Source organism: Perognathus longimembris, chromosome 9 (assembly GCF_023159225.1).
Source record: "Perognathus longimembris pacificus isolate PPM17 chromosome 9, ASM2315922v1, whole genome shotgun sequence".
Taxonomy (NCBI): domain Eukaryota; kingdom Metazoa; phylum Chordata; class Mammalia; order Rodentia; family Heteromyidae; genus Perognathus; species Perognathus longimembris.
Window position 1 is genome coordinate 52,497,444 of NC_063169.1, and position 15,005 is coordinate 52,512,448.

At 36.7% G+C, this 15,005-nt stretch overlaps 1 long non-coding RNA gene across 1 annotated transcript; it reads right to left on the reverse strand.

The window, feature by feature from the left end:
- Nucleotides 1-2,565: 2,565 nt before the first annotated feature.
- LOC125357735 lies at nt 2,566-10,293 on the reverse strand. Its single transcript, XR_007212192.1, has 3 exons — nt 10,192-10,293; nt 9,630-9,774; nt 2,566-2,666 (listed from the first exon to the last, which is right to left on the reverse strand). It is a non-coding gene; the product is annotated as an uncharacterized LOC125357735 (long non-coding RNA).
- Nucleotides 10,294-15,005: the final 4,712 nt, after the last annotated feature.

Consider the following 15,005-nt stretch of genomic DNA (forward strand, 5'->3'; position numbering starts at 1 on the left):
AGTATTTTTCTTCAAGTTTTCCAAAGTAGCTTCGCTGAATACTGTAAAATCTCTCAATACTGTCCCTAAACATCAAATTTTCTACCTATAAAATGTTGTTATTTGAAAACTTTTTATAAAAAGATGCTATTGGAAACTATCTTATTCTTCTTATGTGGTTTGCAATTTTGTGAGATTCCATGTGCAAAACTGTTGGTTGATTTTAAATGCTGATACACAAAATAGTCAAAGATAAAGTCATGTCTACTGTTTGTTTCTCTGTTCATTTCAAATATCCTAAATATAATATAGTCTCTCTCAGTAAAATCAGTAAAATCAAATTTGAAATTAAATGTTATTCAAACATAACTAAATTGTGCTTGAGGATTACTATTCCTTCTTTTTATGATTTTCGGTGTAAGTCTAGAAATGCTAGAAATAATTATTTCTAGTGGGGGGAGGTTAGAATGGGAGATATCTTATAAGTACAGGAAGGTGTGCAGTTATGTTAAATTCTGCATTATAAAGAAAGTCTTCATCTGGTTCATGAATTGGGTTCATCCAAAGTTCAGAGAAAAAATAGCCCTAGCCAATACTGAATTAAGTCATCATCCTCTTCCTTCTCCTCTTATTCCTGCTCATCATGATCATTGTTACTTATCAAAGCTTTGCTTATTTTTGGCATTTGCTAGTCCTTACCACAATCCTACTCAGAAATTGATACTTAGATTCAGTAAGTTTCCTATGCACCTAGCTTACAGGTGGGGGAGCTAGAATTAGAACGATAGTCTCAGTGCTCAAGCTGCCCACCCCACTAGTTCCCTCACAGAAGGTAAGCTGTCCTCCAGTTCGACAAATTGCTGGAGAGTCTAACTTGCAGGCTGTCATGTGCGCTTCTCTGAGAGACCATTGGGCCAAGTAGACCCTCCCAGACTGGCACATGACCTTGCCTTCCCAACCGCTGCTCTATCTGCAGAGGCTGTCTGATGGAATTCTAGAAAAATGTGTCCTTGGAGGTCATCTCTAATCCTTCAATGGCCTCTCTGTGCCTTTCAGATTTAAGGGCTGATCTTTCAGGAACATTCGCTTTTTCTTTTTCTTTCTTTCTTTCTTTTTTTTTTTTCCTCTAACTGGTTCTTTCTTCCTCTTGCTCACTTTTTAAAAGAAAACCTAATGTTGCTGATAAGCTTCTGTAATTTAATAGAATCAAAGAGGTAACTGTATATGGTCAGAAAGTGCTAGAGGGGTTTCTATTGGTTCCTGTCCTGCCAATCCTACAATGAATGTTGCCACCTGCTATCAGGGAACAGCTCAATAACAAATTCCATGATTGGAATTAAATTGCTTTAGCTTCACTACAATTACTTCTTTTGTTGGGAAAGGAGTACTCAAGGCATGTGGTTTCAAGCCTCTTCAAGCCTTACATACCTTTGAAGAATGTGTGCTAGATACTAGGAGGAGAAAAATATGCTGTTTTTTAAGGCCAGATTTTAACAGCAAAATTACCAGCAATTCTTCTTGATATGAAAAATAAAGTTTTCAAGATTTCTTCTCAAACTATGAAAAGAAGAAGCTTTGAAAGAGTCCTCATCACATCACATCACTGTTGGTTAACCTGAAAACTAAAAAAAATATTTTCTAAATACTGATCCTATGCTAAAGAGAATTCCTATAGTTCCAGAAGATACTAAACAAGTTTGTCTGCAGTGAAAAACAACCTCTATAGTTGACACTCCAGCATATTTTTCCTAAAAGGAATATATTTAAATTTAATACATAAGCAGGATCTAGATAGGTATTTCAACTCTTCTCCATGTTTTCTTGGATTTATAGCAGCTGAATATTACTGTCCCTATTTTCTTTAAAAAAAATAAAAAAGAATGCCCCCAGGAAGGTGATAGGAGTAGTCCTGTTAATAGCTGCCAGACATTTTGCATTAACATACTTTTGTTCTAATTCTAGTCTATGGAATATTGAAGATAATTAACAGTAGACTTTTCCATTATTCAATAAGTCCAAATATTCTCTAAGTAGTTGTGCAAAGAAGTTGCCATTTAACAAAGAAGCTATGAATGTAATATATTGTGATCAATGTCATCCCTTTTAATACTCCTACCCATCCCTTCCCTTCCCATCCCTCCTTCCCTCTTCTTCATGTTGTAGGATATACATTGCTTCTTGTTTGAGCTTTCTCTTCTTCTCTTTTTTACTTACCTTTCCCTTTGACCTTATCTCACCCTTTCCAATACTCACCTCCTAGCATTTTATTTTGCTGAACTTTGAAATCAAAGTCCTACTTTATTTTTGTGATAGGCAGACAAAGTGCTCAGGACTTGCTTTCCAGAATCAGGTACACTCACTGGGATACAAAGTACAGATGGAAAGGTTGCTGGATTTGACATGAATATAACAGCTTGAACCTGTTGGGAACTTGTTTTATACATGGAGTGGTGTTGCAATTTCTAAGGCAGCTGCAGGTTGTTGTTTTTTTTTTTTCTACAGAATAACAAAGACTCTAAAGCATTCAGAAAGTATAGTCATTGTGTAGGTTAGTTTGTCCTTGAAATAACAAAAGACCTTTTGATAAAGAGTTCTTAGTGACAAGTGTTTTCTTGGGTGCTTGACAATAATAGGTCCAGATTCACACTCCTGTATGTATAGTTGACTCATCTCTTTTATTACCCTTCCTGTGAACAAAGAAGAATGAAAGAGGCCATGAAATGAACATATACTGAGTCACATCTGAAAATCTTTTACTAGTTTCCAAAGAATTGGTTCAGCATATGAAGAGTTCTGTATAGGGAATTGTGGGAGTTACCTTGCTCACCGAGTTCCCACGGATGTACTCAGCTCAAAGCTAAAGTTTTAAAAATCCAACAAAAGTTCTACTATACTTTTTGTTTATAGTCAAAGCACCAAATCACAGCTATGCGGATTTATGAAGCTTTCACAAATTAAGGTAGCTGTTTGCAAAAGAAGTTGAATGAATAGCAAAGTAAAATCTTATTTCAATGACAAAAAGCATTTAATAGCAAATAAGGAAAGCAAGCAAAGCACTCATGCCCCACTTTCTGCTTTACTGAGCTGCTCACTGTGTCAGGTAAGGCCATGGAATCTGTACTTTGACTCACACACCAGCCTTTCCCCAATCCTTCCCCTTCTCATATTCAGGCCACCTATCCAGTTCTTGACTTCCTAAACTTTTTATACCTTGGATAGATACACATAATGTTCTCTTCTCCCTAGCAAATTCTCTATTCCTCCAACTGTCACATTCCTTACATAATTAGATCCTTTTAATCCTTTAGGTCCAAGCCAAACAGGGACTTTCAGGAGAGATCAACTTAGAACTCAGATTCAAGACAATCTCAACAGCAGCAGGCATTTTATGGAAAGTGGCAATTACACAGACATGCAAAAGGTCTGACACTATCCAAGCAAATGTTGAAGAAGCTGTAGGAAGTACTAATAATAAAAAGAAAAAAATAGACTGAATTATGTGTGGTAAGAATTTGCCTTTATCCTAAAACTCCACTAAGATTATGAAAAAGTAAGTCACAAATATGGATGCATACACGTGTGGATGTATGTAGATACGTAAGTATGTATATGTATGTATGTGTGTATGTGTGCTTATCCACATACTCAGTCTTGTGTCTAAGATCTATAAATATTTCCCCTTCTTCCAGATCTATTACGAAAAGAAAATCAGCAGGGAAAAAATGAGGAAAAATATTTGAACACACATTCCCCAGAATAAACAGACTACTAAAACATGAAAAAATGATCAATTACACAAATCAGGATAATGAAATTTTTAAAAATACATGCATACCTTCTGAAATAACTAAAACACACAACTCTGGCAATGTGAAGAAGTGTTAGTAAAGATGGGAAAGAACATTGAAAACCACATTCATAGCTGCTAGGAGTATAAGCATACCTACTTGGGGAAACAATTTGGCACTAAAACTAAGTGTACACATCCACTTGAGCTGGCATTTTCTCTCTTAGGTATATAAAGAAGAGAAATATATTCAGATGCTTGCCAAACAACACAGGGAAATGTACTGTGTATATTTTCATCGCAGTCCCCAATTGAAGATAATTCAAATACTCATCAACCACAAATGGAAATGCTTAAGGAAAAGGTATTATATTAATATACCAGAATACCAAGGAGTAATGAAAATGAACAAACTGCACTGAACAATATGGGCAAAGATTATCTCAGAAAGATAATGATTAGTGAAATAAGCCAAATGCAAGAGAGAAAATGCTATATGGTTCCATTCTCATAAATTAAGGATACAGACCAAAGTAATCTACCAGGAGAGAAATCAGGAGAGGATAGTTTTAGGGGAGAAGGGAGTGGACTGTTAGAGTGCTGATAATTCTGTTTCCTGATCTGAAAATAGTAATATGACTTTGTTCACTTTGTGAAATTTATTTATTTATTATTTTATTTATTTTTAATTATTTTTATTTTATGGTATGTGTGCTTTTCTACACATCTACTATACTTTAATAAAAGGTTCATTTGAAACATGTATGTGATCTATATGTAATAAGTTCAGCTTTCATAATCTTAAGCGCTTTTGAAAAGCGTATCTTTTACTTATATCACTAATTTGTATTTTGAATTCCATTCTATCCTTGAAGTTTCAGGACTTCTTGCTACTTCACCTTGGATATGTGCAGGTGAGTGTGTAGGACTGAGGTTGGGCTTGGTGGGGGGGAGGAGGAAGTGTTATTACTTTATTTGATTTTTAAGCAAAACATCATTGATTTTCCCTGTCTCTAAATATAATCTCTTCATAATGGCCTCTTTTACTCTGGAAAAAGCAGCTCCTGTTCCCAGGGATGAGCTATTTGTAGGAGTTCTTAGGATCATTCGCTGACTCCTCATCTTTGCCTTTCTGTCTCCATTCCCAAAAAGTGTCTCTTATGATTGCGCTCTAAGATATTTATTCTACCTTCTTCTGAGTCTCAGAATGTCGTGAGAGCAATTTTTTTAAATCTTGTAATATTATGTTAGATTCTTACATATTTTTGGTTAAAAAATAGTCCATATCTCAATTTTTTATAGTAGTGGGGGAGAACTATGTGTGCAACTTTTTTAAAGGTGGTGTCCTAAAACCAGTGAATAATTCATCTCTTCTTCTGCACACTGTACTTTATTTTTTCTTCTCCATCTGTGTATGGATACTAAAGGGTTATTTATAGTTTACAGCTCCCAAATAGCATGGGCACCCTCTAGATATGTATTAATATACATCTTTGTGTATGTGTATATATATATATCAATAAAAACTAAACATTTCTTTAAAAATGCAACCATAGATGTAAAACAAAACAAAGACATGCATGTATACCCTTTCCCAAAACCTATGTAGAAGGCACTAAAGAATCAAAACATATTTACCACTAAATTCATGACATCTAAACACCTTAATAAAATGGCTAGACTGTGGTCATGGGTATTTTGTGCATTCATTAGTGTCCTATCTTCTCTGGGTAAAAGGTTCAGTTCTTTCCTAAAAGAAATTCAGCTTATGCTTTGTTAACAGGTTGATCCCCAACCCAATCTCCAGTGGCAGAGGCTTGAGTTTACCAGGGCTGGCCTGGATGTTTGCTGAGACCCTAAGTAGCAGTGACAAGAAAAGTTCTTCTTTTCTTAAAGATTGCAAAAATTGTAAGAATTAAATATAGCATTCCCCACTGCTACTGCTTCTACCCTAACAAGCCAGCCACGCCACTAACAATGGATCACAATGAGCTGCAAAAGAGCTGAAAAGAAGTAACCAACTCTAAGCCACTAGTTGGAACCCTGGACGCAAAAGATTTCTCTTCTCTTTAAAAGAGTTTATATTGGGTTTCCATTATTTGTAGCTAAAAAGCCCTGTGTAAAACAGATCAGAAGACAAACAAAATAAAAAATATTCTGGGAAAATTAAAAATATCTTCCTCCATATGTAGATCTTAGATTTTTTAAACTTCCCAGATTGTTTTCAGTCTTATTGTTTACAGTCCCACTGTCATAAATTTATATTGTTAGTTTGATGATGGATGCCAAGCCTTCCACACTCAACTCCTTGAGATAAAATTGAAATTACACACTTACAACCAGATACTTAGGTACTTTGCATATGCTAGAATGTTTTCAACATTTTACTAATCAATAGACTTACCACCCAAGCTTAAAAAAAGAAAGAAAAAATAATGATTTAAACAAGTCACTTCCAAGACTTTGACGTTTACAAACGGTGTCTAAGAGACAATATTGTGAGTTAAAATGAGTTTTCTTTATTACTTAGAGATTTTGTTTACCCACTGCATGACAGAGGGTGCATAATTTGCATAACATATTTTAGATTTCCAAGTAAATTTAGTTTCTTCTACATCACTAAAACTGGAAGTGATCAAACATTTTAAAGTATCTTCTTATTCTATTTCATAGATTGCCCCAAGTAAAGAATACTGATTCTGATAATTACATAAATATGGTTAATATGATCAGTTTATGTCTTTGGATGCTTTGATTTAGGAAGTGATTTCTTCCATCAAATAATTTACCATTTGGTTTGTGAGGCAACATCTCAGGATGTGTTGTGAATACCCATCAAAGTAAAAAAAAAAAAAAGAAGTCATTGTTCTCCGGGACAAGGTCATGGGCAGCTCCAGAGCTTCAGGTAAGTTATGTTTTACCTCCACTAGACTAAAAAAAACAGTTGTGGGCCATGGAGAGATGGAATTCTAAATTGAGAACACAGAACACAAGGAACTTTGTTTGTATAGATCTAAGAGAGAAGAGGAAATATTAAAAATGCCCTTGAGCATTGGGAGCTATATAACCCTTGTAATCTAAGCCAAAACTCAATCAGCAGTCCTAAGGAACTCGAACTGAGAACTGTTGACATTCTTCATCTTCACAACCACCTTGAGAAACTTTACCCACAGCCAGTAGGGTTACAACACTGAGCAAAGAAACTAGCATTCAAAGTCTCTCAGCTTAAATGTGTATATTATGGAGAAATGTGTTACACTGGCAGAGAAACTAAATATTTGTTAAGGATCTAGTCAAGTTGAGGTACCTATTCTGCCTATAAAAACTATCATATTTCTCCCTGTCAAATTCTTAGTGTATGTTTACATGCATATATGCATGCAATGGTTTACCCTTATCCATTTACATTGGTTTCTAACTTTCTTATTAATCATAAACAATAGTTTTCAAAAACTAAGGAACTGCAAGCAATAGGAATTCAACAACATGAGTCATATATTTTGTGAGTCAGATAAATCAAGGGCCACGCCAAGCTGTGACTCATCATTAAACTGAATTCATATTTATGTCTCCTCATACTTCAAGGCAAATCCATGAGATTAAATTATGTTTAAAATGCATCTTCTTGATCGACCTACCAGGCTTGCAAGTGAAAATGATAACTTGGTTTGATGCTTCTCCAAGTGAATCCAACATCCCTATACAGCGCAGACAGAGCCATGTGTTTCAAAACCACTGGGAGGTGTGAATCAAATGGTAACATAAGAGAGAAATCTGAAATGCCCACGTCTTCACCACTTTGCACACCACAGGCTTATCAGACTTAGGAAAGGGGAGAGCTCAGCCCCCGTTCTCTTCCTGTGTAATGTGGGCAAGTCTGAATTTCCCAAATCTCCTCTTCATCGATGATAAAATTGAAATGGTGCTAAGCAGCCTACATGTCTCACCACAGCACACAATTTAGCCATATGGTTTATTTTTCATGTTCCCACAGGAAAAGAAGGGAAAAAAATAGTATCTCCTTTCTGGACTTGTCCCAATACCCATAATTCCCACTTACTACTGATCATAAATTCATGCATTTATTCTTAACTCAATTGTGTGATTGGCTTACCAGGAGAGCTTTTTACAATACCATAACCCAAGAACCCTCTCTAATTAAATTACAATCTCTAAGGTGGGGCGGGGGCACTCACAAGTAGTTTGTTCATTGGTACTCAGGTAATTCTCATGGGCAGCCCCAGGCTAAGAGTCAGAACAGCTGTTCCCACAGAGAAGATCCCAAACCAGCATCAGCAGCACCTCGGAATTTTCTGGAAATGGAACTTGGGGCCTACCTCCCACCATCTAGGTCCGGTACTTTTGGAGTGGGCAGAATTCAATAATCAGATCCATATTTTAACAAGCCTACCAGGGAACACTAAGCTTATAAAACATGGTAATAAAGTGCACTGTAAAACTCACTGTCACTTAGAAGTGGTAACACTGTTGAATTATTAGACTAACACTAGCACATTAGGCTGATCTAGTTTGATGTATTAATATATTAAATAGTTAAAGTGTACCTGGAAGAATGGGACAGAGAATGAATAAGAATACATAAAATGGTAAGTAGAATAAAGGGCTACATGGTTTTAATGCAAATAAAATGTGACACAGCATGTGTGGCATTGCAAGACTCTATATAATAAAATAAGTTTCCACATTAAAAGGGTGAAGAAAAATAGGTAAAACTCCACCTAGCTGTACATATTATTTTTGCCAGTGCTGGGGCTTGAACTCAGGGCCTGGGCACAGTCCTTGAGCTTCTTTTTGCTCAAGGCTAGCATTCTACCACTTGAGCCACAGCACCACTTCTGGCTTTTTCTGTGTATGTGGTACTGGGAATCGAACCCAGGGCTTCATACATGCTAGGCAACCACTCTACTACTAAGCCACATTCCCAGCCCTTGTATATTTATTTAACCAAATATATCCCAAATGTTTTCACTTCAATACTTATCAAAATTAAATTATGGATACAACATTCTACATTTTTATTAATCAATATAAGACATGGATATAATATCTATATTTTATAATTATCAATCCATATAAAATCGATATGATGTATGTTTGTTGTATAGTCTTCAAAAACTAGTATGTCATTTTACATTTAGAGAATATCTAAATTTTGGCATTTCAAGTGCTCTGTGAACACTCATGTTCAGTAGCTGCCATATTGTACAATGAACCGCATTGTCTGTGCTTCTTAAACTGAAAGTGCATATGAATTGCCTAGAAATGTTAGGAATGTACATTTTGATTTAATAAATACTTAAGGCCATTTGCTGTTACTATAACAAAATACCTGAGTCTAAGTGATGTATCATGTCAATACTTATTTAGTTCATCATTCTGGGGATGGGAAAGTCCAATAGCATGGAGTTAACGTGTGTTTCATATGTAGGGATGGCCTCCTGCTACATAATAAAATGATAGAGGGCAAGAGGGAGAAGCCAGCACACCAGCCAAGACCCCTCTCCTTATAACACTACAAATTCCACATGGCGGAGGGGGGAGGGGAAATGACACTAATCTCAATATTTTTATCTAATCATAATTTCTGCCTAAAGATCCAGTCTCAAACACCATCAATATAGGAATCTGAAGATTAAGTTTCTAACCTATGGCTTTTAGAGGATACATTCAAACCACAGAAGTAAGTCTGGAATGGGGTTGGAGATTCTAATTTCTTCTTAATTCTCCAGTCCCAGCCAGTAACATAATTTCTGAGGCCAAGTACAAAAGAAAAATACAGCATCCTTTGTTCAAAATCCAGGGAGAAAAAAAAATACTTTTAAGGATACAAAACAAAGCTTACATCTTTTCTTCTGTAGCGACGTTTTCACCTTAAATAGTGGGTTATGTTTGCTACCTGATGTCTGGTATTTGATGCTGCATCCTTTGAGCATGAGGTTAGAGTGGGGAGAAGGGTCCAGACCTCCACATGCCAGAGAGGTGCTCTCCTGAAAGGAGACATGTGTGAACATGTTATTTAGTGTGATATATTTCAGTTGTCACACAGTAAAACCTGGAACTGTGCATAAGATTTTTAAAACTGAAAATAAATCTGATCCTCTCTTCAAAATAAACATCCTTTTAAAATTAGATTGCAGAAAGAGGAAAATAAAATAATCCAAAATGACCCAGAACTGTATATTATAAAAGTCTTTAAAAAAAAAAAACTCCCTATAAGATTTAAATTGCTTGTCTAACCTGGGTTCCTTTACTTCCAAAAGTCAATGAGGCCTATGGCTGGGAAACATAGCATTTGGCTTAGAAACAAATGAATAAACTGTTGCTTTAAACTATGGAGGCATCCAGGACTTAACATACCCAAGGCCCAACCATTTGTCAGAAATAATGTCAAAAATTGCACTTACAAGACTACTTAGAAGCTCCTTTCCTAACTTTCTTTTTGATTGATACTCTTCCTTAAGTCATAAAGATATAAATATGCATATCCACCTAAGAGATGAAGTAAAATTTACCAAGAAACACACACTTCAGAATATATGGCTAGAACCAAGGGGAAATGTAGAACCTCAATCTAAACATGTAACATGGCAAGAGTGGTTGAATGAATAGTGGCAGAGTAAAAAATAGAAATGCTATCAAACTGGTTCTCCTATATTTCCATCAGGAACAAAATACCAATTTCCCAGAGTAAAGAACATTTTCAGTACTTAAGTCTAAAAGAATACTTACTTGGATGCAGAGAAGTAATGATGCCGGCATCCTCATCAATGTGAGCATGGAAGAGATGCCTAGGCAGGCTTCAATGGCTAGCTCTATTGGTTTCTTTAATGCATGGCAAAAATCACTATAGAACTACAACACAAAAAGGAAACAGCACATATATCTTCTCTACCAATTTGTTCTTCTGATTTCATTTGTCTTTGCTACTTAGTACAGTTGTGTACATTGTTTCAGTTGGGAGTTGAAATGGGTAGGTGTCCCATGGATGTAAGTTTGAGGATGTAGGACATGGTGACAGGCACATAAATGCCCTTTGAGGATACTAGGAACACTGATTATCGGACTCTGTCAGGCTACAAAAGAAACACAACTCACAGGCATGGTCTATGACAAAAGAAAGAGGATCCCATGGGAAGGCTAAATCCTTAGAATGGGTTCATTACTGTGCATCTGAATGAATCAGATTCCAACTTTTAGGAAGTAAGTCACCCTTTCCTCACACACAGAATAGAGACTAAATGATGTACATGTGGGCATCGACAAACTTGCCTTAGTGACTGGCAGCCTCCTGAGAATGTCCAGATTTTCTGGGTTTAAATAATAATTCAGGTTATAAATACAATGGCAACCCAGTCAGTACAAAGGTACTAATCAGAAAGAAGGAATGAGCAGGATCAGGGGATCTTACTAACTAAGCCTACTCTAGCCTGTGTAGTTAGGATGTACCCCCTCATTTGAGCATTGAAGGAATAGCCCCTTGCAGGCAGAAATACCAGTTTTCAATCAATTAAATTACAGATTCCACCATTGCGCTGGTACTGCTAACACCTTATGCAGATTAATTTATAATGAGGCAAACAGACAGTGAAACAGTTAGGAGACAGTTGCTGGAGAGATTTTATGTTTTGTTTTTTTCCAGTTCTGGGGCCTGAACTCAGGGCCTGAGCACTGACCCTGGCTTCTTTTTGCTCAAAGCTAGCACTCTACCTCTTGAGCTACAGCACCACTTCCAGCTTTTTCTGTTTATGTGGTGCTGAGGAATCGAACCTAGGGCTTCATATATACAAGCCAAACACTCTTGCCACTAGGCCATATTCCCAGGCCAAAACTTTGTTGTTGTTGTTGTTGTTTTTCCTGCCTGTCCTGGGGCTTGAACTCAGGGCCTGAGCACTGTCCCTGGCTTCTTTTTACTCAAGGCTAGCACTCTGTCACTTCAGCCGCAGCGCAACTTCTGGCCGTTTCTATATATGTGGTGCTGAGGAATCGAACCTAGGGCTTCATGTATACCAGCCAAGCACTCTTGCCACTAGGCCATATTCCCAGCCCCTGGAGACATTTTTTTTTTAATCAGGAAAAGAGCAAGTGAAAATTGCACAGTAATTTCAAAGAGAAAACCTGTCATAGAGTAACAATAACTTATAAACACAACTACTAAAAAAGTAAAGTACAAAATTTAATAGGGATATGAGCATCAAGAAAGTCAGGGTTTTAGAGTTCAGCGTTCTCATATATAACTCACAAATGAAAATTTCTGAGAGGCCACTTCATTGCTAGTAAATTTATAAACTGTGGAATTTACACAAAAGATCTTACTTTTCTATTATTTAGAATTGATCATTTTGTCATAAAATTGGAAACCTAATTTCCTAAGAGTTTGCTGACGACATTTGATAAATATAGACACTTTTATTTTAATTGATTTTTTAATTCTTAGTTGTTTTGTTAAATATTATTTTAATAAATTTTAGTTTTTACTATTGGTGCTCACTTCAGTGCATTAAATCCTATTCCCAAGTAAAGTAGTTTAATGCCACATGAAATTTGATGGAGCCACTGTAAAGTTAATTTTTCTCCCAGGATGAGAATGTCTTCACCTCATTGATTTGGAGCCAAAGACATGTCAGTTTACTGTGAACACTCAGTGACCCAAGAAGAGGATTAGTATCCGCTTTATTGGGCAAAAGAATATTGCCTTGAGTCTCATAAAATTTTTACTGTCCAATCGAGTCTCCTACAACTGAATTCATCTTCATTTTCCTCTCACCAACTTCACAGAATAAAGACTAACCTTTGAATGCAAGTCTCCATGAGGCACATTTGACCCAGGGCCTGACATTATTACAATCTCAGCACTCAGTGTCTTATACAAGGATGTACCAGAATAGACAGTGCTTTTTTTTCAAAACTCATGCAGCTATGTAATCACAGACTTGAATAATCACAGACATGTAATCACAAACTTGAGTGATTATTTAATGCGTATTTAATTATATTAATTAATATTATTAATTAATGTCTTTCTCATAAAACAGATATAAGCAAGGGGTAAACACATTGTGTAGCTTGCACACTGCTATCCTCTACACTATGCAGGGTGTTTAGCTCACAGACAATGTGTATTTGTTGATTGAATGAAAGGAAATGAAAGGTAGGAACAAAATTTAAAGGTGAGAACCAATTTTATTGTGTCTACTATATCCTCAATTCAAACAGTAGAAACTCAGACAGGTAAGTCTTTTATATGGGTTATATAGCATGTTAACTGGGGAAAATTTGTACTTTGATTTCGTAAGTGTCTTAATTACTAACTGGTACCAGTGATGAGTTATTGTAGAATCCTGACAAATATGTAGTACTGTTTTGACAACAAAGCAGTTGCCTGGGATACTTCAGGGATTCCAAGGCCCAACTTAGAGAAGCAGAGGGCCTTCACGGGACAAAGGCCTCCCAACAAAATGATGCCAATACTGGGAGAATTGCACTTGACTCTGGATACATGCCAAACCTGGGGTATGCCATAGACATTTCCCTTGGATAATTTTCTCCTTAAATCTTCTTTTTCTGCATTAGCCACCTCCTTCTTTGTACTCAAACCTGAGCACTAAGGGCTAACATGGGACGTTCCTTTAGGTGAAGAGTTCATCTGTTTTTGTTTGTGGTTTTTTTTTCTGTATCTTTCCTTCTTTTCTAGATAGAAAACCTTGATGTTTGATTTCTTTGGATATTTTTGAAGCAAAAAAAAAATTAGAAACTTCCTAATTTAAGACAGTTCTTTATCCTAAGTACCATATCTTTTTTTAAGGTAGGTAGTCAAAGCCATTAGTACATATATCTCAGAACAGGAGATTATTATTCAGACAGCAGTCCCTGCTATGTAAGCATTTCCACTCTTTCTCATGTATAGCTCTTTTCAGTCTTTGGCAGTCCCCTCCCCCCCAAAAACAACAACAACAACAAAACAAAAAAAAGCCTTCATTTAGTCCTTCTTAATCAGAAGGAGAAGAGACATACCCACATGAAATGTTGAGGCAGGGTCATTTCTTGCTAATTGGTCCAAATTTCCTCTCAGTGTCCTTTTGACCAAGATCCAAGTCACAGCTGGCACCACATCTGGCACCACATCCGGGACAGTCCATTTGAACACGAGTCTCGCACATTCCACGTGAAGAATCCTAGGTTCCTAACTGACCTGACCCTTTCCAGCCGTCTCTACCCATTCTCTCTGTACCTAAACCAGAGTTATCCAGCCAGCTCCCTCACAGTGATGATAACATAGCAAAAACTCAACAATTTGCTCACTGGACACATTTGTGTTGGAAACTAGATGCCTTAAGCACAGAGTGGCAAACCTCTACAGGTAACTCTTCAAGGAGGCTAGGATGGCACTATGCTCTAAGCCAGTAAAGAGGCTCATCTGGAAAATACTGGACTGGGACAAAGCCACAATCCTTGGAATATGTGTATAAGTATACATAAGAATTTCAGTTTACATGGCCAGGATGTGGCCAAAAGGGAACCCTACTTCATTGTTGGTGGGAATGTAAACTGGTTCAGCCACTCTGGCAAGCAGTATGGAGATTCCTCAGAAGGCTCAATATAGAACTCCCCTATGACCCAGCAGCCCCACTGTTGGGTATCTATCCAAAAGCCCACAAACAAAATCACAGTAATGCCACCAGCACAACAATGTTCATCGCAGCACAATTTGTCATAGCGAGAATCTGGAACCAACCCAGATGCCCCTCCATAGATGAATGGATCAGGAAAATGTGGTACATATACACAATGGAATTTTATGCCTCTATCAGAAAGAATGACATTGTTCCATTTGTACGGAAATGGAAGGACTTGGAAAAAGTTATACTAAGTGAAGTGAGCCAGACCCAAAGAAACATGGACTCTATGGCCTCCCTTATTGGGAATAATTAGTACAGGTTTAGGCAAGCCATAGCAGAGCATCACAAGGCCCAATAGCTATACCCTTATGAACACATAAGATGATGCTAAGTGAAATGAACTCCATGTTATGGAAACAATTGATATATCACAGTTGTAACTACTTTCAACGTCCTATGTGTATGTGTAGTTTCTATTATTGATGGTGTTCTTGTATCACCTTCCTATGGTTGTACCTACACTATCTCTGTAATCTTATCTGAGTATATTGGAAACCGTGTTTACTGGTATTGGAAGTAGGAAATTCAAAGGGAATACCAAA